The sequence below is a fragment of the Hemiscyllium ocellatum genome, chromosome 17, assembly GCF_020745735.1.
Source record: "Hemiscyllium ocellatum isolate sHemOce1 chromosome 17, sHemOce1.pat.X.cur, whole genome shotgun sequence".
In the NCBI taxonomy this organism is placed as follows: Eukaryota; Metazoa; Chordata; class Chondrichthyes; order Orectolobiformes; family Hemiscylliidae; genus Hemiscyllium; species Hemiscyllium ocellatum.
In genome coordinates, this window is record NC_083417.1 from 76,676,323 (window position 1) to 76,701,726 (window position 25,404).

Here is a 25,404-nt window from a genome sequence, read left to right on the forward strand (position 1 = left end):
ACTGGAAACATGCTGGTCAGACTGGAGGCCTCTGAATAGTGGGGTTCCTCAGGGGTTGATGCTGGGACCACTACATATTACGTATATCTATGATTTACATGAGAATGTACAAGCACGATCTGTAAGTTTGAAGACGGCACTAAAACAGTTGGAATCATGGGGAGTGTGGAAGATTATCAGAAATTTCAGAAATTACTGCAGTCTCTTGCTCAGCTGGAAAAGTGGGCTGAGAAATGGCAAATGGATTTTAGTATTGATCAGTGTAAGTTCTTGCATTTCAGAAAATCAGATCAATTTGGAGTTTCATGGTGAATGGTTGGGTCCTAAGGACTGTAGTGGGACAGAGGGACCTTGGAATTCAGGTACATGTCTCTGTGGAAGTTGACTCAGAGGTAGACAGTGAAGAAAGCTTTTGAAACATTGACCTTCATTGGTTTATATTACTGAGTATTGAAGTTAGGGAGTTATGAGGCCATATTGGCAGTGTTATGTTCAGCTTTGTTCATTTTGCTTTAGGAAGGATGTTATTAAACTGGAAAGAGTGCAGAAAAACATTACAAGGATGTTGCCAAGGTCTCAATGGTCTGAGTTATAGAAAGAGGTTGGACTAGCTAGGACTTTTTACCTTCGTGCGCATGAGACTAAGGCATTATCATCTTGAAGTTTATAAGATCATGTCAGGCATGGATAGAGTGAATGCACCAAGTCTTTTTTCCCAGAGTTGGGCAATCACAGACTAGAGGGCATCAGCGTAAGGTCAGAAGGAACAGAATAAAAGGGGACCTGAGGAACAACTGCTTAACACAGGGGCTGGTATGCATATGGAATGAGAAGTGGTTGAGCCGGATATATTAATAACATTTAAAAGGCATTTGAACAAATACATAGATAGCAAAGAATTAGAAAGATACAGGACAAGGGCAGGGAAATGGGTTTAGCGTGGATGGGCAGTTTTGTCAGAATGGACCAGTTTGGGCCGAAGGGCCTGTCTCCGTGCTGTCAGACTCTATGACTCTAACTTGCTTGCCTCCCACTGAATGTTATATTGTATTTTTCAAATTCACTGAAGATATCTTGACACTTTAGCTTCCAGTCTTCCATAATGTTGGACTAGAATATTCAAGCATTCTATATTGTATTCAAACACCTTGTAAAATGCACCTTATAAATGTCATTATTCCTTAAAAGCTGCTTCAGACCAAGGTTAATAATTCATCCTCCTGACCACACAAAATCAAATCCGAAGTAACCTGCTCTCTCGTTTGCTTCACAACATAAACTTCAACCCACCTCACACTTATGGAACTTATTTTTCACAGCTTCAGCAGTCACGTAGTTAAACCAGTTTAGATACAACTTGAGACCATTCAATAAGACTGCGGTATCCAGAATACTTTCCTATCTAATTTCCAGAGCATATGAGCTCAGATTTTGATTTCAATATATAACACGACAGTATTTGCTTCTCCTTGCTATCTGTAAACTCTACCTAAACTGATTCTGTGGAACCTGAGGGACGGGTCTGTGTCGTTATTCGTGACAGACTTGGACAAGACATTCAGGGATGCTCACCTCGACGCTGAGATGATCTGAAGAAATGTCCCACAATACTGGACAAGCAATAATATCCTCCTTGCTCAGTTAGCATAAGAGTTACCATATACTCTCTGCTCCCTCACACTCACTGTGTATCTGTTATAGCAACTAACCCCGAACAAGGTTCACGCTCTGTCTCCAAATAAGGCTCAGGCACTACCACTCTCACTATTGAATTCAGCAACTAATAACACAATAAGGATTCAAAACTGTCGACTGACTCATTCCAGACACCGCACAACTCCCCTCACCCATGCCAGCACAAACAGCAGGGTTACCCATTCCCACTCTCCCTCCATCCCTTTCTCACATTCCAGGAGAAACAGCCTGGAATAGGATAAAAAGGGCCAAGCTGGGTAGTGGAGTGCCCGATATCCATTACCTCACTCCCCTCACCACGCCATGTGGGGAGGACTCTTAAAGAGCTGGAGAGGACCAGGACGCCTCGTGTGGAGAATCAGAAACACCCACGTCCCACTGACCAGTTAAGGATCAATGTTCAGTCAAAGACGATTCTCAATTTAAACCCATTGGCAGCTCCAACGACAGTCCTGTCACTTCCAAAAAAAAACCCACAGATACCTCACTGCACAGAGACGCAGACACAGAATTACACAGATGAACACACATAATACTTATAAGGAGATAGGATAACATACACGTATAAACACACAAATACATATACAGTCACATACAAATCGACATAAATACAGATAGAAACACAGGATGAAACACAGACAGACTGATGTAGACACACAATCACACAGGTAACAAGCACATGGACACACACAAGCTCACACGCAGGCACACACACATGCAGAGACACACAAACAGAGGCACAGACACACGGAAAACGTTTACTCACATACAGGTACACAGAGGCACAGACACTAGCGTCATTAAGACACAAATGTGGGCAGCACGGTGGCACAGTGGTTAGCACTGCTGCCTCACAGCGCCAGGGACCTGGGTTCAATTCCTGCCTCAGGCGACTGACTGTGTGGAGTTTGCACGTTCTCCCCGTGTCTGCGTGGGTTTCCTCCGGGTGCTCCGGTTTCCTCCCACAGTCCAAAGATGTGCGGGTCAGGTGAATTGCCCGTAGTGTTAGTTAAGGAGTAAATGTAGGGGTATGGGTGGGTTGCGCTTCGGCGGTCGGTGTGGACTTGTTGGGCCGAAGGGCCTGTTTCCACACTGTAAGTAATCTAATCTAAATCGACATGTTTTTGATTTCTAAGGGGATCAAGGATTCTCGGGAGAAGGCAGAAGATTGAGGACGAGGTACATATAAGAAATTATTGAACGGATTTCCGACTCGATAGGCTGAAAGGCCTCAATCTGCTCATTTCCTGAATGCTCCTGCGGTATTCTGCTATTTGGCATTCTCTTCCTGAGACAGCAGCAGAGATTGGGTGCGATGCATATTTGATTGGAAAGGGTCAGTGGGAATGTTGGATAGGTTTGGAATCCAGAATGGATTATGTTCCTAAGTATACCTAATTATTCTGTCCTTATGTCTGAAAAGATGTGGTGACTTGATGTTCAGTTAACGTAATTTTAAAATAACAGCCCCACAATGAAATAAGGGCGTCCCTTTCGCTTCAGTGTTCTGCAACCTATGGAGTCCTCATCCTCAAGGAGCAGTGAAAACTCGGTTATTGAAGATATTCAAGGCTGACCTCGACTGATCTTTAATGGAAAGGAGAGTCGATGTTTATTGCGAACAGACAGGAATTGTATGGTCAGACACACTCGGATCAGCTATGAACCATTCTGAATGGTGCAGCCGAATGGGCATCTTTTTCCCCTATCCCATGCGTTGTTCCCTCAATCCACCCTCAAGCCTGTAAAAGAGATATACTGCTGTCCCTACGTCATGTGTTGTTCCCTCAGTCCTCCCCAGATGCAGTTACAGGGTTGGGGACCACTCCATTCAGCTGATAAACTTTTCAGAAAGTCAAGGATGGTTCAATACTATTTCTCAGCTCAGACCAAAACAGATAATCCCCCATCACAAAAGGCCGGCATCCCAGGAACTCTTTGAAAATCTTCGAAAATAATTATATCCTTTTATTTTAGTTTAGGGAATAAATCCTGCACACAGTACATCAGGTGTGGTCTCAGCAGTCAGATAGGATCGTTACAATGAAACAGGAGGAGACCATTCTGCCCCTCTAAGGAATTATACAGGACTACAGAATGAAGTAATTCAGCTCGTTTAGTACACTAAACAGTTCAGGAGGAGGCCATTCAACCCATCTGAGCCGCTGCACAAGAATAGGGAAGCTGTCGTTTACAGGAAATAGAGAGTAGAAATAAATGTTTATTTTCAGGCTGCACAGCTGTAACTGATGTAGTACCTCAGAGATCACTGTGGAGTCATCAATGATCGACAATCTGGATTAAAGATCTGCAGGAAGGGGAGGGAATGGCTTGGAGCTCAATTAGCTCAGACACCAAGATGGTCATTCAATGTGTCGTCAAATGGAGGAAGTGAGTCTGCAATGTGATACAGGAAGGGTAGGTTAGTGAGCAAGACTTCAGCAGAAATAACTTAACGTAAGTTGTCAATTTTGGCATGAAGGTTGAAACAATGGTAAACAATTTAATTGGAGAGAGATTGTCAAACTCTGTGATACAGGAAGTTTCCATGTTCCTGGGATATGAACCATATGAAGTCAGATGCAGCAAGAGATTTGGAAGGTCAGTGGAATGATGCAGTTTTTGGCAAAAGGTATCAGGTTTAATTGCAGGAATGTTTTACTGCATCTGTACAGGGCATTGCTGAGACCACACCTGATGTACTGTGTGCAGGATTTATTCCCTAAACTAAAATAGAAGGATATAATTATTTTCGAAGATTTTCAAAGTGTTCCTGGGATGCCGGCCTTTTGTGATGGGGGATTATCTGTTTTGGTCTGAGCTGAGAAATAGTATTGAACCATCCTTGACTTTCTGAAAAGTTTATGAGCTGAATGCAAATTATCTCCTGTCAGGGAGACTAAAGCTAGAGAATAAACTTTAAGAAAAAATATGCATTGATGTTAACACACATACTATGAAGACACTTACCGATATTTACAAATTACACATGTAAGCATGTCTTCAAATTGTAAAATGGGGAGATTTTTTTTGCGATTTGAAGGAATTGTGTACAACAAGAGCAATGACTCACCTAAATATAATCCATAATGAGTTTTCCCAGAGAATGTTCCAGGAGATTGCACATGGTCCAGTTTGGTGTTCAGTTGACAAAATTGTATGTTCCAACACAGAGAGGGAGAAAAATGTTCCCTGTCTGAGAGGCAGCAGCCAATTGATCCCTCTATCTTACTTTGTTCCGCCAGATAGCAAAGTGTGAGACCAAAAAATCCTTGCATCATCTTTCCTGGTAAGGATTCACTGGAATCTCTCCACTGCCCGAAACGAAGGGAATTCAGCGAAATTCCACCGTTCCAGGAAGAAATCCCACTACCAGTAGCTTGTGTGAGCAGAATAACTTCAAAGGCAGAATAACATTTTGGGGCACTCCATCATTTTACCACTTGTTGTGAGTTCAACTTTCTGTGTCTCACATTTTTCCAGGAAACAGCGGTGTCTGAGACTTAAATCATTGGCCACCTCACTAAACTGAGTGCGTTTAAGATGGGAGTAACCATTGGAGGAGTGGGACGGGAAAAGGACACAGTGACCCTCCAACATTTGTTGGAACACAAATGAGAAATTCTCAAAGGGCTGTTCAAGTGGAAACTCCCTTCCCCAGAGGATTGTGGTGCCTGGATGTTTGCATTTATTCAAATTTGTTTTTCGTATGTAGTAAAATGGGATACAGACAAAAACGCGCTGCTTTGAGTAAAAGCACATTTAGCTGTGACAAAACATTTAATAGTCCACTCCTGCTGATCAGTCCTGTGTTGCTATGTTCTATTCAACCAGTCACACATCCTGCAAGGAGTAGATGGAGGCCACTTGCCCCAAATACCTGACCAACAGTAACACATGATCTCTTTCAGTCCCTCAAGACTGTCACATACGGTTTGGTGTCGGTTGGAAAATGTTATTTGTTTCGACAGACGCCTCTGGTCTCTTTACAGAGTGTTTCCTCTCTGCAACATGTGGTTCATTTGTTGATGATATCATAGACCCAGGTTCACCTTGAATACGTTCCCCATACCTCAACCAGAGATGACTCACAAAATACTTTACTCTCTTTGATTGCAACGTTCAATAAAAGAACATTCGGGAAAATCACAGCCATTAACTTTGCAATCACTGTTTATGAGGACAAAAGGAACAGGGTCAGGTAATTCGGATGATCAAGCCATTGCATAACATCATGGCTGATCTACTGTTGACATTAACTCCTCTTTAATGCCCTATTCTTCACCCCTTACCTCTCTGGAAGGTCAAAAATCCATCTACCTCCTCCTCAAACGCTTTCAGTGATATAGTTCCCCTAGTTCCCCTAGCTCCCCTAGCGCAGGTCATTCCTGATAGTGATTACATTCTGTGAGAGGAAAGCCCACCCTACACATACACCGTCACCTATTGATATGAACAAGAGGTGAACACAGGGGCTCAGGAAAGAGGGAATGGTTTTGATACCAAGGCAGTATTTGTCAGAGGATGGCATCGGGAGCACTTACTTATTTGAGCTGATTGTGGATCAGGTGTAACCTTCCCACTGGACGGGGTCTTTCTGAACACAAATAAAGCGGCTTGGGGTCAGTCGCCAACAATCCTCTCAGACCCAGAACATCTCTGTAGGAGATCCTCAGGTTAGCCTCCTCAGCACAAACATCTTCAGCTGCTCCATCAATGTATTTTCCCATCATAAGATCTGAAGTAGGTATGATGACTGAAGATCTTTCTCCCATCATCTACTGAACCATTCTGTGTCCATGTGCAGCAAGACCCGGACAGCATTCCCGTTTGTGCTGTACAAGTGTCGGTAACATTTATATATGAGCACGGCCAGACACTGCACATTTCCACTGTTAAAAGAGGAGCTCACTCAGCATCTGAAGCTGGTTGCACACGGATATGAGATAGCATTCAGGAACAGAAGAGTGACAGCACATTCAATACTCCAGCCTGTTACACAGGAAGAAGAGTGGTCTGTTCAGTGCATCGAGCTGTGAAACAGGAGCAGGCAGAGCCCAGTCAGACCCTTAAACCTGCTCCATGAGACCAGGAGGAGGCTATTCATCCACACGAGACAGTTATACAGGAACAAGAGGGGGTCATTGATATTCCAACAAGAACAACCAATGAAACCGAGACTGAACTGGTAGAGGACTCCATGATGTTAATCATGGTTCCATTGTCTGTAGAACGTGTGCTGCTTTAACATAGTTTGCTGGCAATGAGGAGGGAAGCCAAATGATTTGTTCCATGTCTCAAGGAGGCATTTTCCATCGCCGAGAAGACACACCCATGTTCTCCATGGAGGTCAGAATCTGGAGAGAATAGTTAATTGTTTTAGTATGAAGGTATTGTGGCTGCTGTTGGGATTGCGGATAACGAGACTTTCAGTGCAGGACCATACACCAAATGCACTGTATTAATGTGGAGAGAGTCTATTCAACTTTTGACCTCTGTCTCTCTCCTGCGACATGGGGATTAGGTGTGGGGTGAGGGGAATATTCTCAGAGGCTCTCAAACTATCGACAATCATGCAACCCGAGTAAAAAAAGAAGCCATGGAATTTTTCACCGTTTCAGTGTCTATTTAGAACATCGTGAGTGACTGTCCCTCCCCCTCAAGTTTCATTGCAATCGTCTCTCATTCTCTCACAATTCCAGAGATTTATCTTCACTGTCTCCTCATGGTACCATAATCCCAGGGATTAATCTGGTGAAACTCCATTGCACTCTCTGTGGCAAGGCGATCATTCCTCATAAAGAAGAGAAAGTCTGTCCACAATATCCCGAATGCCGTCTCAACAATATTCTCCGCGATGATCATAACAACTTTTTTTCCTCTTAGACATCTTTCCTGTAGTGTAAAAAGACTTCCCTTCTCTCTATAATGCTGGAAAGAATTAATGCTTTTATATTGAAGGTACTGTTGCTGCTGTCGGGATTATGGATAACATGACGTTCATGGCAGGGTCACGGACGAATTGAACTGTATTAATGTTGGGAGAGCTTATTCAAAAGCCTGAACCCCTCTCTCTCTCTCTCTCTCTCTCTCTCTCTCTCTCTCTCTCTCTCTCTCTCTCTCTCTCTCTCTCTCTCTCTCTTTCTCTTCTCTTTCTCTTTCTGTCTCAGTTGAAATAGGGAGTAGGGGTGGTTGGGTGGAACGTTCTCAGAGGCTCTTAAACTATCGAGAACCATGTAATCTGAGTGGAAAAAAGCCATGGAACTTATCACCGTATCAGTGTCGGTTTAGAACATCATGAGAGATTGTCCATCCCCCTTAAGGTTCAATGCAATCACCCCTTATTCTCTCACTGAGCTTCACTCACTGCTCATGGTGCCATCATCCCAGGGATTAGTCTGGTAATATTTGAGAGAAGGTCTATCCACAGTACCCCAAATACTGCCTCAACAACACTCTCAGGGATTGCCAAAAAACATATTTTCTCTCACTTAGACATTGCCATTTCTTTCCTGAGCCACAGAAACGCCATTCGTTCTCTATGCACTATGATTGACATGAAATTTATAAATCCCTTAAATCTGTACGTAGCATCAATAAATCTAGTACCAGAGATACCTATGGAGATGTGCATCACTCTCGGGGAGAGTTTGAATGCACCTAAAATAGCGGATGATCACGGACCTCAATGGAAATGAGATGTGGCAATACAGAAAACAGGCAGAGAAAGGGAGCTATCTTTACCTTTATTCTTCTCTCACAGGATGTATGAAGCCTTGGTCAGGGCAGCATGTTGTGCCGATCTTGAACTGAGTGGCTGGTTCAGCTGTTCCACAGTACCATAAAGAGTAAAACGCATTGCTATTGGTTTGTAGTGTTACAACACAGGATAAATCTTCCTGCTTAACTGAAACCAGCAACAGAGAAAAGATTTATCCCATGCAGTAATCTGTGGTAATTCTAGAGTCCAAATCTATTTAAAGTAAAAAAGTAACAACTTTATTTCGAAAAGTATCACAGAGAATAATAAAAGAACGACTATTTACCTCTAACCTTTCTTTGATCTTACCCCTCCACAATACTAGTCCGATAAGACTCCTAATTAAGATTTACAAAACAAAACATCTTATCTCAAAACAAGGAGGCTTTCGGTTCTTCTCCATATTCCTGTCTTCTTTTCTTCTTGGGCAGTCTGCTTCACCAGTTACTAATCAATAAAGGTACCAAGAGGAGAGCTATTTTTCAGGCAGTCTTTGCATGCAGGTAGCTTGACAGTTTTCCTCTCAACTGTTCAATTTTCCATGGTCTTTTACCACCAACTATTGGATTGTGTCATTGGCTGTTAAGATTCTCAATATAGTAAATTGAAACTTGGTTGGAGGTGGGTATTTCGGGGTATAATTTAAAATGTTTTGCTGAATTTGTTTCGAGCAATGAGCTAATCTGGTTTTTCGACCAAATGTTACATTATATCTATTTTTCAGAAATCTTGGTGCTGTCAGGTAGTTATTGTTGGTTTTTAATTCTATCAAAGGTACAGTACACCCACGTGTTCATCACAGAAGTCACACTGAAACCTGACGATGGAAGCATGACAATTTGACTCCCCTAAAGTACTTGAGGCAAGCAGATTGGTTTTTATAATAAATGATTATGATTGCTTTTAAACTCCCGAATTTCCTTCATGAGATATCAACAGACTATTATTCTGTGGTTTCAGATTATGAGTCAGTGCTGGACCACCATAAACTGTCTTCCCTTATGTGCAGAGTACAAGTTAAACATTCTCAATAGCAATTATTTAGTGACGGACATGGTTACAACGAAAGTGAAACTGTTGCATCCGGATTGTAAAAATGCACAAATTGTTTATTCAGATATTGCACTGAGACTGAGGACGAGACTGGGATATCATGACGGTGGTATTGGATAGGATTGGTGGGTGGGGAGGACATGGAGATGTAAATCTGTGAAGGACAAATGGATTATGGAGTTTGAGAAGAGTCTGGTTCCTTCTCGCATATCAGTGAGTAATTTATAAATCGTAGTTTGATAGTTATACTATATAAGGAAATGATTTTTTTGTTTGGAACTGAAGGTATTGACTTGCACTTTCGTAAATGGACATACCATGAGCAGAAATTCAGTTCAACCTGGTTTAGTAGACAAATATAATCCACCCTGTCCAAGTCAATCAATATTCTGTTCGTTTCAATTAGACCTCCTAACATCCTTCTGATCTCTATCAAATATAGACAAGAGCGCTCAGATGTTTTTCATATGTTAAGCTTTTCATTCCTGGGACCACTTTCGCAAATCTCATCGGAATATGCTCCAGGGCCAGTACATCCTTCCTGAGATATGGGACCCAAAATTGTGCATAAAAATCCAATGTAGCCTTACCAAAATCTTATGGAGCCTCAGAGGTACATCCCTGCATTTATATTCAAGCCCTCCTGACATAAATGGAATCATTTTATTTGCCTTCCCAACTGCTGACACCCTGCAGGTTTACCTGTCATGATCCTTGGACGAGAACCCCCGTCCCCTACTCCCTGAGTCATCAGAACTTGCTCGCTATTTATTTTTCCTGGCAAACTGTATGACCTCACATTTTCCCAAGTTATACTCCACCTGTCAATTCTTTGCTCACTCTCCTAACCTGTGCAAATCCTTTAGCAGGAGAAAGTGAGGACCACAGATGGTGGAGATCAGAGTCAAAACGTGTGGTGCTAGAAAAGCACAGCCAGTCAGGTGGACTCTGAGGAACAGGATATTCGGCGTTTTAATCATAAAGCCTTTATCAGGAATGAATTGGGTGGGCGGAAGGGGGTTGAGAGATGAATTGGAGGGGCTGGGAGGTTGGTAACTTGGAAGGCGTTGGCTAAATGAAGATGAATGTTGAAAGTGAAAGGTGGAGTGGATAGATGGGAATGAAGATAGACAGGTAGGACAGCTCAACAGGCGGTGCTCAATTGGAGGGTTAGATCTGGGCTAAGGTGGAGGGAGGGGAGATGAGGAAACTGCTGTCCTTGCACTGGATACCGTGTGGTTGAAGGGTCCTAAGTGAAAGACGATGCGCTCTTCCTCCAGACGTCTGGTGGCTAGAATGTGACAGTGGAGGAGGCCAAGAACTTGCATGCTAGAAGTGGTAGGGGGAGGCGAAGTATTCAGTGACAGGGAACTGGTGTTGTTGGGTGTGTGACGGAGAGAGTTCCCTGAACCGTTCTATAAGGTGATGTCCTGTCTCCCCAGTGTAGAGGAGACCAGGAGAAATGGACAGAGTAGATGAGGCGCTCGCAGGACAGAAAACAGTGATTGGGAACAAAAGGATCCTTCTCAGGATGGCAGCTGGTGACAAGTGGCCTTCCTAAAGGATGTGTTGGGACCACAACTTTTCATTTTCTCCATTAGCGATCTAGATCAAGTACCTGAGGGCAATGCGTGTCACTTTGCAGGCAATGCAAATGCAGAAGGACAGGTAGTATTGAGGAGGCGGGGATGCTGCAGAAGGATATGTACACGTAGGGAGCGTCAGAAAATAAATGGCAAATAGAGCACAATGTGTGAAAGTGTGAAGTGTTGCACTTTGGTGGAAGAATAAAGATACGACTGCTGTCTAAATGGGGTGAAAGTTCACATGTCTGGAGTGTAAAGATACTTGAGTGTTTTAGCCCAGGATTCTCTCAACATGAACTTGCAGATTGATGCTGTGGTTAGGAAAACAATTGCAATTATGACATTTATTTTTGGAATATTTGAATATAAAAGCAGGGATTCACTTCCGCGGCACTATAAAAGTTTGGTCAGACCACATCTGGATTTCTGTGTGTACGTTTGGTCCTCAAATTTCAGGAAGGATGCACTGGCCATGGGGTGTGTTCAGAGGTGATTCATCATTATGGTGCCAGAAATGAAAAGCTTGACACATGAGGAAAGTTCATGGACTCTGGGTCAATTCTCGATGAAGTTTAGAAGAATAAGATGAAATCTAATTTGTACTTATAGAATCGTGAATGGCCTGGACAGAGTGGATGCTGGGAAGGTGTTTCCATTTTTAGTAGAGACGAAAGGCACAGCTTTGGAGAAAAGCTAAGCACTTTGAGAGCAGGAAAAGAGACACTTATTCAGCCAGAGAGTGGTTAACATATGGAATTCATTGTCAGATAAGGCTATGGAAGACCGGACTGTGATCATAACTAAGACTGAGGCAGCATGGTTGTCAAGGGGATCAAGGTTTATGGGCGAAAGCTGGAGTATTGAGTTTAGGAAGATATCTGCCATGATTTAATGGCAGAGCAGACTCACTGTGCTGAATGGTTTAATTTCTGCTCTATTGTCTTATGGACTTATGCATCGAATGACCTCCATCTGCAAGTTCTCCTCCAAAAAACGTGCCAGCCTAACTTGGACCATTGTCAGCGAAGATCTGATTGAGTGCTGATCCAGACTTGATGGGCCAAATGGTCTATTGCTGCCCTCCATCTTCCATTTTAACATTCTTCTGAAAAAAAATAATGCAATGAACAGACTTGTGGCCGGTCCTCTAACTTTTCTCTGAACCAAAGTTCCAGCTTCATTTCCCTGCTCTTATATTCCCACCTGCGGTCAAGAACAGAAAGTATCTCCAACCCCTCGAGACCACTTGATCCCTTGTCCAATCACCTTCAAAAATTCGTGAATGCCTCCTCCAATTTCTCTTTTATTACTGTAAACTACTCAGTATTCACATTTCCATCATTGTTCCTCTCCAAATGCATTATCACCCACTTCACTGGGTTGAATTACTTTTCGCACTTTTTCTTGCCAATTGTTTCCAATCTCCCTGCAGTTTATGGCTTTCTTCCTCATGGTTAACTACATGACTATTTGTTACCTGATTTGCACACTGCTAAATGATGGCCACGACAAATAATTTAAAATCGTTGACCTATATGGGAAAACAATGGAACTCATAGAAGCCAGGTTTCATAAGCTTGCAGAGGACATCAGAATTAGAGACCGTAAAGAAGGTGATCTAAGATTCCAGAAGGATTGCAATCCAATGCGTCTTTGGGCTGAAAAATGTTACATGGATTTCAGTCTGGATAAATGGAAAATATTGCGTTTTGCTACATCAAATATGAGTAGGGCTCATACAATTAGTGATCGGGCGTTCAAAGTGTCGTGGAATACGGAGGCCAGGGATGCAGTTAAATATTTCTTCTTAGTTTGCTTCACATATAGACAGCATAGTTAAAGAAAATGTCATCCTGCCTTCGTTGCTCAGTCCTTTGAGCGTAGGAGTTGGTACATTATGTTGATGTTGAATAGGACATTGTGTTAGGCCTTTTTTGGAGTACTGCGTCCGGTTCTTGCCGCCTAGTAATAGCAAGGAAATTATTCAGCTGGAGTAGGTTTAGAAGACATATACCAGCGTACAGCTAGTGGGGAAGTTTTGTGTTATAACGAAAGGCTGGATAGGCTGAGAATATTTTCACTCGAGTACTGGAGCTTGAAAATTTTAAAAATATTGAGAGTTCGAAGAGAGTTAACTGTAACTGTCGTTTCTCCAAGGAGGTGGACTTAAAGACGAGACGGCAAATATTTTAGGTGAAAAGAGAGAGATTTAAAATAAGACATGAGAGGCTTTTTTTTAACAGAGGATGGTTTATGTGTGAAATTCACTTCCTGTGACAGTGATGAATGAAAGTACCTTTCCAATGTTTACAGGATATTTGGATCGATAAATGAATTGGAAAGTTTCAGTGGGATTTTTTTTTAAAAAGCTATTCGTTCATACCTAGTCCATTATTTATTGTCCAGAGGGCAGTTCAGAATCAACCACGAAATTATGGACCTGGAGTCACATGCCAGCCAGACCAGATAAGTATGGCAGTTTCCTTCCCTATCAGGCATTAGTGAATCAGATCTACAACAACTGATTCAATATCATCATTAGACTCTTCAACCCTAGGTATTATAGAAATAAAATTCCAGCATCTGCCATGGCAGGATTTGAACAGAATTATATCTGGACGTTCATATTAACAGTGCAGTAATAATATTACAAGGGCATTATTAACCATCAGCAATTACAGAAGCCGTCAGATGCGAATCGTTTAGTTTGGCATCATGTTCAGTATGAGCTGGTTGGAGTGAAAGGACTGTTTTCATGCTGCGTGAGTTTGACGCTGTGAAACTGGCAGTTGGTTTGGATTAACAGAAGCATTGGCAGTTTAATTGATCTCCTTCTGGGATATGTAATCTTGCTGGTTACTCTGGAGTTTTTATTGCTCATTGAGCCCTTCCCACACATGGGACTGTTGAACAGTCTGTCCCCAGTTTGACTGAGTAAATGAGTTTCCACTTCAGCAGGTATTTGAATTCCGTAGTGCCCTGGTATCTCTGTGATATAGGTGTCTTTGTATCACCCAAGGGTGAACGATTGGTTCAAATCATGTCCATGTCCATGCAGACGTAAGTCCTGTTGTCCATGTTGTGAATATATGTTTATTCTTCCTGACATACCCACAGGGTATGGATGTTGCTGGTCAGGACAGCATTTGTTGTTCATCCTGTTTCGCTGCTGTCTCGCTGCATGAGAGACATGGATTCGATCCCAGTCTTGTGTGATTGTTTGCAGTTTGCACATTCTCTCTTTTGTTGTGTGAGTTTCCTCACACCGTCTGAAGGTGTGCAGGTTACTGGGATCAGCCATGGGAAATGAAGTGTAAAGGAATAGTTATGGAGTGTGGGTCTGATAGGATGTGCTTCGGAGGGATGGTGTCGACTGGAAGGGCCGAATGTCCAGCTTCCCGACACGGTCGGCATTCTCGGATTAAGGGTCAGCTATGTTGTTCTGGCCCTGGAGTCACAGGTCGGCAGGATTGGGTAAGGGTAGTAGCATCCCCTGCGTAAGGGACATGTATGAATGGGGTTGCAGGAAATTAAAGTCATGTTCTCAGTTACTGAGGTCAGGTTTCCATTCCAGGTTCTATTCGTCGAACTTTATCATGAGCAGATCTGTGTCTGAGTCCCCAAGGATGACCCGTTTATTATATAACCACAACACTACCTTCTCCAGGTTGCAGAATTTATTGGGAACAAGAAGCTAATGCTGGGTTGATGCGAGCAAAAGCAGATGCTACTGCCAATGTCAAAAACACTGATCCAAACAGGAAAATGAAACTTCGAACCTTGCCACCCCAAAGTTAAAGTCTCCATACGCTTTAGATGCGCCAATCAGCTGTCTCAGCAACGTATTTGGCTTATGGCTATAATCTTATAAATGGGGGCAAGTATTCCGTTCCGCCCTGCCTTGGACCAGGAGCTGTCCCAAACTCGGAAATACATGCGCCTCTCTCTCGTCATTTCATGCCAGTTTCCAATTGGATCTTCGTGGCTCCTTCACGTAGTTTCTCTGATCACTGTGGGCAAAGTGATGAAGTAGCCGATGTTCAACTATAATGCTATTGAAGCATACATTTCAACAATATTCTGCACTCTCCCAATGGTTTGGAGAGTTTCATTAAAACCATTCTCCAGTACTCTCATTCATGGAATCTCCACAGTCTCTGGGGACGCTGAAGTTAAAGATTCGGTTCATTCTGTGTTCCCACATGCCTGTCGCTAAGTTCTGATATTGTACATTCTCCCTGACATTTCCTCTGCTCCCATACTAGTTGCAGTTTGTAAGCGTGGTCTGTGGAATGCTGTAACCCTTTAGTAGTTCGTATTCTGCGTTGTGATTGTAGCGACCTCGGCTCGAATCCACAGCATAGCGTTCATTGCTCTCAAAGTTTTACTTTTGGTGAAAAACAGGAAGAAATTAATTGTTTTTACATGATAATATTCTCCGAGGTGATGATTTGTTTTCCATCGAATTTTGTTCCCTGATATGTCTGCGTTTCATGGATCAGGATTTAAACCCAAAAGTTATCGAAGATGTCTCTCCCTCGCACTCTCCCTAACTCCGTCCCTCGTCCCATTTCACTGAGGCATTGCACAAACTAACATACACTTTCACGTTGATACAAGAAAGTCTGTGCAATTGCACTCACTGTTGCTGGGTGACCATGCCCAATCTCTTCATTGGTACCTTCAAATCATTCGATCCGTTTGGATATCGTGGCTGAATGATCAATTCTTTTTCAGCAGCTTTTGCTGACATGGACCAGCGATTATTGGAGCGTGAGGCTCAATTAAAGGGCATAGGGAATAATTGGGGAAAAGAGACCATATTGGAAAAGATCAGCCATGAGGGCTTTCTGTTATAGCTTAGTGGGATTATCGCTGGATTGTTAGCACAACAAAGCCAGGTAATATTCTGGAGGGACGGGTTCTACTCCCACCACACCACGACAATGGTCGAATGTGAATGCAATGAATGCCTAGAAATAAGAATATGCTAAATCCGTTGTCTGAAAAACCCATCCGTTTCACTGACGTCTTTGAGGGAAGAAACCTGCCGTCCTCATCTAGTATGGCCTCCACGTGACTCCAGACCGCAAGTCAATAAATGCTGCAGATCCAACCCCGATGCTGTTACAGAATGGAAAAAGGTTCATTCGACTCTTTGCTAGAATTGTCTGCCATTCACACGAGTCCAGGGATGTGATCACACTGGGAAAGGTGCAGGAGAGATTCACTTGGATAGTGTCTGGGCTGAAGAGTTTCAGTCATGAAGGGAGACAGGACAGACTGGGGTTGTTTGTCACCGTGCAGAGGAGTTTGTGACAGGAATGGATAAGGTAGACTGAACGAAGCGTTTCCCATTGATGACAAGATTGATCACAGGGGGCTAGAAATTTAATGGGAGAGGCACAAAGGTTTAGGTACATGTGTAGAAAAGCGGTATAGGCTAGGGAGTATTCGAATTTGGAACACACTGCCTGGAAGGGTCAGAGAGACAGCAACCCATATAACCTGAAGAAATATTCAGATGTGAATAAGTTCTGCCAATACCTGAAAGGCTATGGGCTAAACGATTCGGTGCGTTAAGCAGTTATTTTTGACAAACGTAACTACGATGTGCTAAAGTGTCTCCTTTGAAACTGTTGTCTTTGGTAGTATAATGGTTAGTGTCACCGTATGTTATGCGGGAGATAGGTGCTCAATTCCTCGCTAGAGCACTGCAAATGTTTTAAATATGTCGCTCCGTTTCCAAGTGCGGGTTATTAATGCCTGTCCTTCCATTCTCATGGGACATGTCACAGGAAGGAGAGTGCTGTCTGAATCAGCATTGGGTAAGACTGCAGCTCCTGGCGAGGCAGAGTGTCAGTGCAAGTGCAAACACGTGACTTCCGCAACCTGCACCTTCTGTCTGTATTGTGATCTAAAGCATTTAACAGAAAGAAGAAGGAAACTATAGAAGAAGCAGGATAAACCAATTCAGATGTGAGCACGGAAACATTTTCAGCAGCATCATGAGGAAAACTGACAAACGGCTCTGAGAAAGAGTTTGTCTTTCAGAACTGTTAGTTCCACTTAAGCCCTTAAGAAATTGAATAACAATTTAACTGAAACTTGAAATGTTAGAAAGCACCAAGCGATGAGTCACGTGCCGTGCTGGAAACTGTGTTTCCAAGCCAGAAGTTTGATGACTGATACTGATGCAATAGGCTGAAGGGTCATTCGTCATTATTTTAAAAACTCAACGACTGTTATTTTTCAGCTGAAAAAAAGAGGCAAAAACAAAGTCATCAAGAAAAGTTGCAAGCATTGCATATGTCTTCCTTGGTGCGAAAGTGTTGAAATTCAGCTCTCTTACTGCTATTTACCAATGTTGATTTCCATACAGAGAAAAATATTTGTTTTTCCTCATTAAAATCTCAAATGGAACATGAGTTTCTGACTTTACAAAACAGCAAAGGTAGCAGTTCTGTCAGAGTCAGTGAGAATTTCATATCGGAGATGAAATCAAATGGGAAGAAACACTGAAATCAGTTGCCTTTGCCTGCTCAGACTCAGAACTACAAAAATGATCCTTATTGAAAGATACAGTTTTTTTTTCAAGGATTTAATAAGTTGGATGCAGAAAGTTTGGTTCTGTGACCACAGTGCCTCGTATCGAATGACTTGGGGATGCCGGTTTTGGACTGGGGTATGTAAATTTGGAAATCACAAAACACCAGTTTATAGTCCAACAGACTTAATTGGAAGTACTAGCTTTTGGATTGCTGCTCATTCATCAGGTGGTTTGCGACCACATAATTGTAAGACACAGAATTTATAGCACAAGTTTACAGTCTGATGTAACTGAAATTACACATTGAAAAATACCTTGATTGTTTGCTAATTCTCCCATCTGTTAGAATGATCATGTTAGCTTCACTTCTTTCATATGTAAAGTGCAAAACTTTTTATTTTAAAGTTTCATTTTCAGGTGACATTAACAACTGGTGTCTGCCCCCGTGTGCTGCAGTCTGTTCCATAATGTTTAGATTGATTCTATTTTTTTAAGAATGAGTTACCACAGACTTACATGGATTCATGCAGTTTTTGAGCAAAGTACAATGTAACCCGGGAAGAGCAAATTCACCCCACAAACGTATGTGTGTGTGTCTGTGTGTGTGTGTGTGTGTGTGTGTGTGTGTGTGTGTGTGTGTGTGCGCGCGCGCGCGCGCGCGTGTGTGTGTGTAGGAGGGTTTCTATGTATAGATAGGGCAATGGGATCACCTGTACTGTGACTTGAACCCAAGAACCCGGTTGAGGCCATCCTCATGGGTACCGAATTTATCTATCAGCCTCTGCATGGGCACTTTTAGCTGCTGCCTGTTCCGAAGCCTGCCTTGGAGGATTGTCACCCTAAAGTCCGAGGTCGAATGTCCTGGACCACTGAAGTGCCCTCCAACTGGGAAGAGGCACACTTGTCGATTGATTGATGTGCAGTGCCCTTTCATCCGTTGCTGTAGCCTCTGCTCAGTTTCACCAATGTACCATGCCTCAAAACATCCTTGCCTGCAGCTTATTTCTTTTTAGATTAGCGTTAGACTAAACATTATACCACGGACACAGAACACAGGGACTAACACATTCAACATATTATCTGAGCTGATACTAATTGTTAAAGTTGACCTGAGAATGTAACTGTTAAAACAAAGTAATGCGATTTACATAAGAAAGAAGTGAACCTAACATCATCATTCTAATACATGGAATTTTTTTAAAAAAACTATCAAGATATTTTACAATGTATAATTTCAGTTACATCACACTGTAAACCTTTGCTTTCAACTTTGCATCTTACAACTGTGTAGTCCACAACCACCTGATGAAGGAGTAGCTCTCGAAAAGCTGATGCTTCCAATTAAACCTGTTGGACTATGACCTGATGTTGTGTGATATTTAACTTCGTATTATAATGCGGATATCACAATTAAAACAGAGATGAGGAAGCATTTATTCTCTTAGACAGTTCTGGATCAGTGGACTTTCTTGTACGAGAAGGCTGCTGAGGAAAGGTCATTAGCTGTAATCAGGCTGAGATCGGCAGATCTTCAAACAGCAAAGACATCAAGCGTTATGGGAAAAGGCAAGAAAGTGCAGTTCAAGGTTATCAGTTCAGACATGAAACTATTCAATAGCGGAGCAGACTTGATGGTCTGAATGGTGTCTTTCTGTTCCTAAACTTGTTGGCCTTAATATGAAACCACCAAACCGACCTGAGTAAAATGCGCCCAATTAAAAATGCGTGGACCCCCGGAACACTGAACCGAGGTGAAAGTACAAAGAACAGCACACAAAGTGCATATTTTCTCGGTAATTGATCGGTAGTGATCAGTATAGCAAGGTAAACAGGAAAACCGATATTCAGTATCTACATTAAAAGTGGCTCCACGAGGCATGTAGTTAACTCTCACAAACCATCATTCCCCTGCATTTTCCTGACGCCCTCTCCGTTCTTGATTTAAACTGATTGAACGTCAGGCAATTGCAGCTGACATTGCTGATGCGGATCTGTAACATACAGGGAAGCGATTGTGACTGCTGCACAACATCAATCTGCTTCGAAAAATCAGTCAGTATTTCATATTGTTTACTGTAAACGTTAACATTTAACAAGCCATGACAGTGAAATCATTGAATTCTCATCACTCTACTACCAGGGAAGATTTCTATTAACACCACGCTGGACACCATGAGATTCGTCATTCTTTTGCCATGCTTCTGTGCATGATCCCCTCGGCTCTATTCCGGTCTTCTTGGTTGGTTTACAATACTGAGGCTATCCAGTCATCTGTTGTATTTCATTTTCTGATGTATGAGACCTTCTCTCTGAGCTGGCAATGTGCTAGCTCAGTAGTGATAGCACTGGTCTTGTAAACTAGAAAAGTGCTTGAAATAACCCATTCCTATTTTTCATTCCAATAACTTGAGGAAAACGGTTCGGCAGGACAGGAAAAAACGGGCGTGAGCAATGATCCCGTTTGGCAGCAAGAACGAGGTGAGGCAGTACAAACTACAGAGTAATGGGAAAGAATGGGCAAGTAACACTGGGATGGGAGGGGCTGAATACTTCCTTTCTTTGCTGTAACCAGATACTGGGGCTGAAGTCTGAAATGGGACAATATCAGCCAAGTGGGTGAAATCTTACTTTGTGCTTGTTTTCTCCAGAGGCCTGTGTCACCCTTGGAGAAATGTGTCTGCGTGCTTCAGTCTGTGGGTAAAAATGGGGATCAGTTCCCCAACTGGTGTGAACACATTTTTCCCATCTCAAACTTCAATCCACTTTATTGTGTCTTACGAGATTAAAACGTTCCAGAGAAATTAGCATTGAAATGAACATGTGAAACGTCAGAGTTTTAAATGTTACAGACCAAGTGCTTGGAAGTGAGATGATGGGACCCATTTCTGTGCTGTAAACACAGGATAATTCAATCCTTTCTGAGGGGAAATATATATGCACTGTCATAAGTACAAAAACTGTGTTATGAAGAAACGGTGCAACTTCTTCTGCCTTCATTCCTGATGGTCTAGTTGTTAGTATTCGGCCCTTTAATTGAATGGCCTGTGCTTCATTACCGTTCAGGAAATCAGGACTTCTTGTTCCTGAGGCAGAGAGAGCAGCTCTACCAGGAATCTGTTTAATGCGTTAGATCAGTCTATACCCCAGCCCTTGAAAGAAAAGAAAAAATGCTTCCCTCTCTCTGCACAGTCAGACAGTTCATCCTTCATTCTCATCTGATTCCACTTCCAAAGAGTTTCAAAAAACTGTCAAAACTGAGTTTCAGCTATGGAGTGTGTTGGTTTCTGAAAACGAAACGTACCTATGAGCAATGTGTGGGGCTTTTCCAGGATTGCCATCTCTGACTGCGCTGACACATGACTGATGTTCTCTATGATATGAAAGTGCCAGTGTTTGAGTTGGGTAGACAAAGTAAAAAAAAAACAACATCAGGGCAAAGTCCAACAGGTTTATTTGGAAGCATTAGCTTTCAGAGGGTCGCTCCTTCATTAGATGGGTTTCTTTCTGTGGAAAATTGAAGTGTGTGTCAACATGCGCGATCTTTTGGAAGATCATCTGGACTTTAAACGACCGTTCGTGGTGTCAATGTTACCCATGACTTGGATGTGTTGGTTTTGGACTAGGGTGGATAAATTTAACAGTCACAAAAAGCCAGATTAGAGTCCGAGGGTTGACAACCATCTGATGAAGAAGCAGCGCATGGAACACTGGTGCTTCCAAATATGTTTGTTTGATACAACCTGGTGCTGTGTAATTTTTAACTCTGATTGTTCTTGGTAATGTTTAACTGATCGGAGACATTGAAAAAATTTTCGTTCCTGGAGATGAAAATTTCAAATATAATCCACCTCAATGTATCAAGAAAGATTAGTTTGGATGTGTGATGAATCTCCACAATGCGACTGCACCAAACAAAAGTCGAACCCACAACCACCCTGATCAGAAGCCAGCTGTACGAATGGTCGTACCACTGGCCAGATGCACAGCTGAGGTTTTATACGCTGCAGAGCTGTGGTGCAAACAAGGACATGAGTACTAACAGTAACAGGCACAAGGTGAACAAAGAACAAAGGTAATCACCATCATTGATTCACTACAAATTGTCCTTAAAAAAATACCATTCACAATCTGATCAGCCAATTAGTGTGGTCACTGCTGATCGAGGAAATTACAATTTACTTTTATGCGTTTCCACCATAATTAGAGGTAAACTCCAGCCTAATCCAACATCGCATATTCCCATTAATTTTCAGCTTTAGATTACGTTAATGACCTGTCCGTATTTGCAGGAAACTGAATAACATGAAATGAGTGAAAGTTCTTCCGGTGATGTAATCCAGTGCAGAGTTGACCAGAAAAGAAAAGTCAAAGTTTTGAAACATCACTTCCATTTCTCTCTGTAGCAATACGTTTTCCTGACTTGAATATTTGCAGGACTTGTCTTTAATATCTACAGAATTAATTATTTTCCCGGGACAGATTATTCATAAATCAATTAACGTCTAAGGTGTTGAAACCCATTTTACTTCAGATTAAAATAGTTGAATATCCTTTCCCCCAGTCCAATGTCCCAAGATTCCCTCCTCTTCCATGTCAATAGAAGCTGCTCCAGGTGAGGTTGGAGCTCCAAACCTGACGTTCTATAGCTCCTTGCTGCTCCATGTCAATAGAAGCTGCTCTAGTTGAAGTTGGAGCTTCCAGTCTGATGTCCCAATGTTCCTTGCTCCATGTCAATAGAAGTGGTCCAGTTGAATTTGGATCTTCCAGTCTGATGTCCCAATGCTCCATGCTGCTTCATGTCAATAAAAGCAGCTCCAGATGAGGCTGATCTCCCAGCCTGATCCCCAATGCTCCCTGCTGCTCCATGTCAATAAAAGCTGCTCCAGTTGTGCTTGGAACTCCCAGACTGATGCCACAATACTCCCTGATCCATGTCAGCAGACGCTGCTCCAGATGATGTGGGAGCTCCCAACCCTGGCAGCTCACACACCTCTATAACATCATAGAAATACTGCCCACTGACCATTTCCACCACCAATCTAAACATTGGTGGAATATCCGCATCTTGAGAACCTAATCTTATTTCTAATCACCACCGAGTTGTTAGTTCCAAAAGACATTCTTTCTAAAACGTATGCAAGTGCATACTGCAGTCAATACGAAGTACGATAATGGTGCCATTTGACGTATGCTCAATAAAATTACATCCTATTTTTCATGTTGAGTAACTGCTCCTTAGCAAGGACAATGTTTGTAATGAAATCACACTCTTATTCCAGGTGAGGGAATGTGGTTTGTATTATTTAAATTGAACTTGTTCACTGTGAAAAATTATCAAATACATCTCAATTTCAAGACAAAATTGGTAATGTTGTCATCCACCTTGAAATGTGGTGTCTTCTTCTTTCAGCCACACGTGTATTAGAACGAAACGTTTGTTAATGACATGTGCATAAAGACAATTGAAATCATTTTTCATGTTTACGCTGCATAATCTGCGGTTATTGATTCTCCAGTTGTTCATAGTTCAATGTGATGCATCCAGTGTGTGCATAACGAGAGGGAGCTTGCTTCCCACATCTTGCGTTTATCTGTGTCTTATGTCCAGCCTTCTTCAATGGCGAGAGCAAGGGAGAAGGGGCGAGACCAATGTGTAAGTCTGTACATGCCCATGCACGGCTCCCACATCGGTAATTCTCTACTGTGCATTTACAGCTCGTTCTCGGTGCCCCTACACCCACCCCCTACCACTTTTGAAATATCTCCGTGATTTTGTGCTGTCTCTCTGTGCTATTCTCACCAAGATGAATCAATTCTATCCAACCTGCTCCAGATTTCATCTGACAAAACACTTATTAAGTATCCCATTGCATAAACATGCACTGTGCATCTCTCGTTATTTCATTTTCCTGGATCTCTTTCAGATGATAAAAATACACAGCAACTTGACTTGGAAAAGAGAAACGTCTTCCTTCCATTATCCCAATTCAATCCACATTTCAATGCAGTTTAGGCAACAGGCTCAAATTATTCTTTGAGATTTCATAAATGCGTAATGCATAGAAACTGACCATTGGAGTTCCAATTTCAATAAGACAGCTGTAGTCATCCAAAAATAACAACAATGAAAATCGTCGATAAAAGCGACGAGAGTGGGATTCGAACCCACGCGTGCACAGCACAATGGATTAGCAATCTATCGCTTTAACCTCTCGGTCACCTCATTATTCAGGCCTATAGCTATGTGACCTTATGAATAAGCGAATTGCGTAAATAATGTTGAACAGCAGACATTTCTCCACGGTGTTGATGAAATCATAATTAGCCCAGTACAGTTCCAAGTGTATGGTCTGACCTCTGGGTTATGGGGCAAGCACGCTCCCACTGTGACACTCTGTTCACAGTGATCTGAACAAAAATGAAGAAATGACTATGTAACAAGGTCTGTTGAATTCTGTGACGATTTAAAGTCAACAGAATGAAGAGCCTGTGATAGCAGGAGGTGTAAAGTTGTTTGTGAGGAATTGATTTCCAGACTGAAGGAGAGGACATAATGCTCAATGTCATTATTCGAATCAGATTTTCTTTGACATGCACCTGTGTACAGGACAGACGATCGCAAAATCCCAAATAAGGCGAAAGTCACAATTTAATTCAACAATGCAAAAACCTTGATCTGTGCCATTTTCCTGGGCCGTGCGACACCAAATCACTGTATGATCACGGCAACACAGTGAGCAAGTGTCAGAAGGAAAATGAGTGCAGTGCCAGAGCGCATGCTGGGAGCAGCAGGTGACACGCGGGGAAGTGCATTTTCCACCACAGGAACACTTCCCAAACAGCAGACTGCGGTGGAAAAATTCAGAGGGGGTTCATACTTTGGAATTTGATGCCAGAGACACAATGGAGATCTGTCATTGAGTCTGTTCAAGATGAAGATTTTAAGATTTCTGCAGCTGAAAAGCAAAATAAAAGGCTCATGGGTTAGTGAAGGCAAAAGTTGAAGTTGTACATTTTAACAACTACCCACCTTTGCAATGGTTAGCTCACCACTTGTCTCACACGGGGTCAGAACCATTGGTGAAGATGATCGCTAATCGCAGTTACCAGCCATGGAATCAGAGAAACTCGGTTTCCTTACCGTTAAGGTTCAGCCAGGAATGTTGATGCAAGCATTAAGGTGTCGCTCCAGTGCTGCCGGTGACCAGCGCATGGTATCTCTGTGCCGTGCAGAAGTTTTAGGTCTGAGCCTTACATGGAGCAGCTTCAATTTGTCGTAGTCTTGAGGGGTACGGATAACAGGTGATATTGAGCAAAGCCAAGTTTATGGGAAAGTACCAGTTTTTGTGGATTATGAAACGACATTTTCTGGATGGTGACTCCTTGATCAACAAACATTCTGCAAGTATTTAATATGTGTGGAGAGAGAGCCGAAGACGATTTTTCAGCAGGTGGATGACGTTTCCCATATACACTGCGCTAAATTCCGGGAAAATAGATGTTGAGCTGGTTCATGTTATGCAGTTTGTTGCAAACTCACAAAGGTCACTGTAATAATCAAAAAAAAATTAGACATCGCATAGGACCGTCTGAATATTGTATTTAATTTTGGTCTGAGCATCTTTCAGCTGAAATGGTGTGCTGCTGAAAAGTCCAGAGGTTGGAAAATACAAACAAAGACAGAGTCTACTCTTTGGTGGAGATACGAAAGCATGAAATACACCTAACATCATGTGAATGTGGTCAAGTCTTTAAAGTAG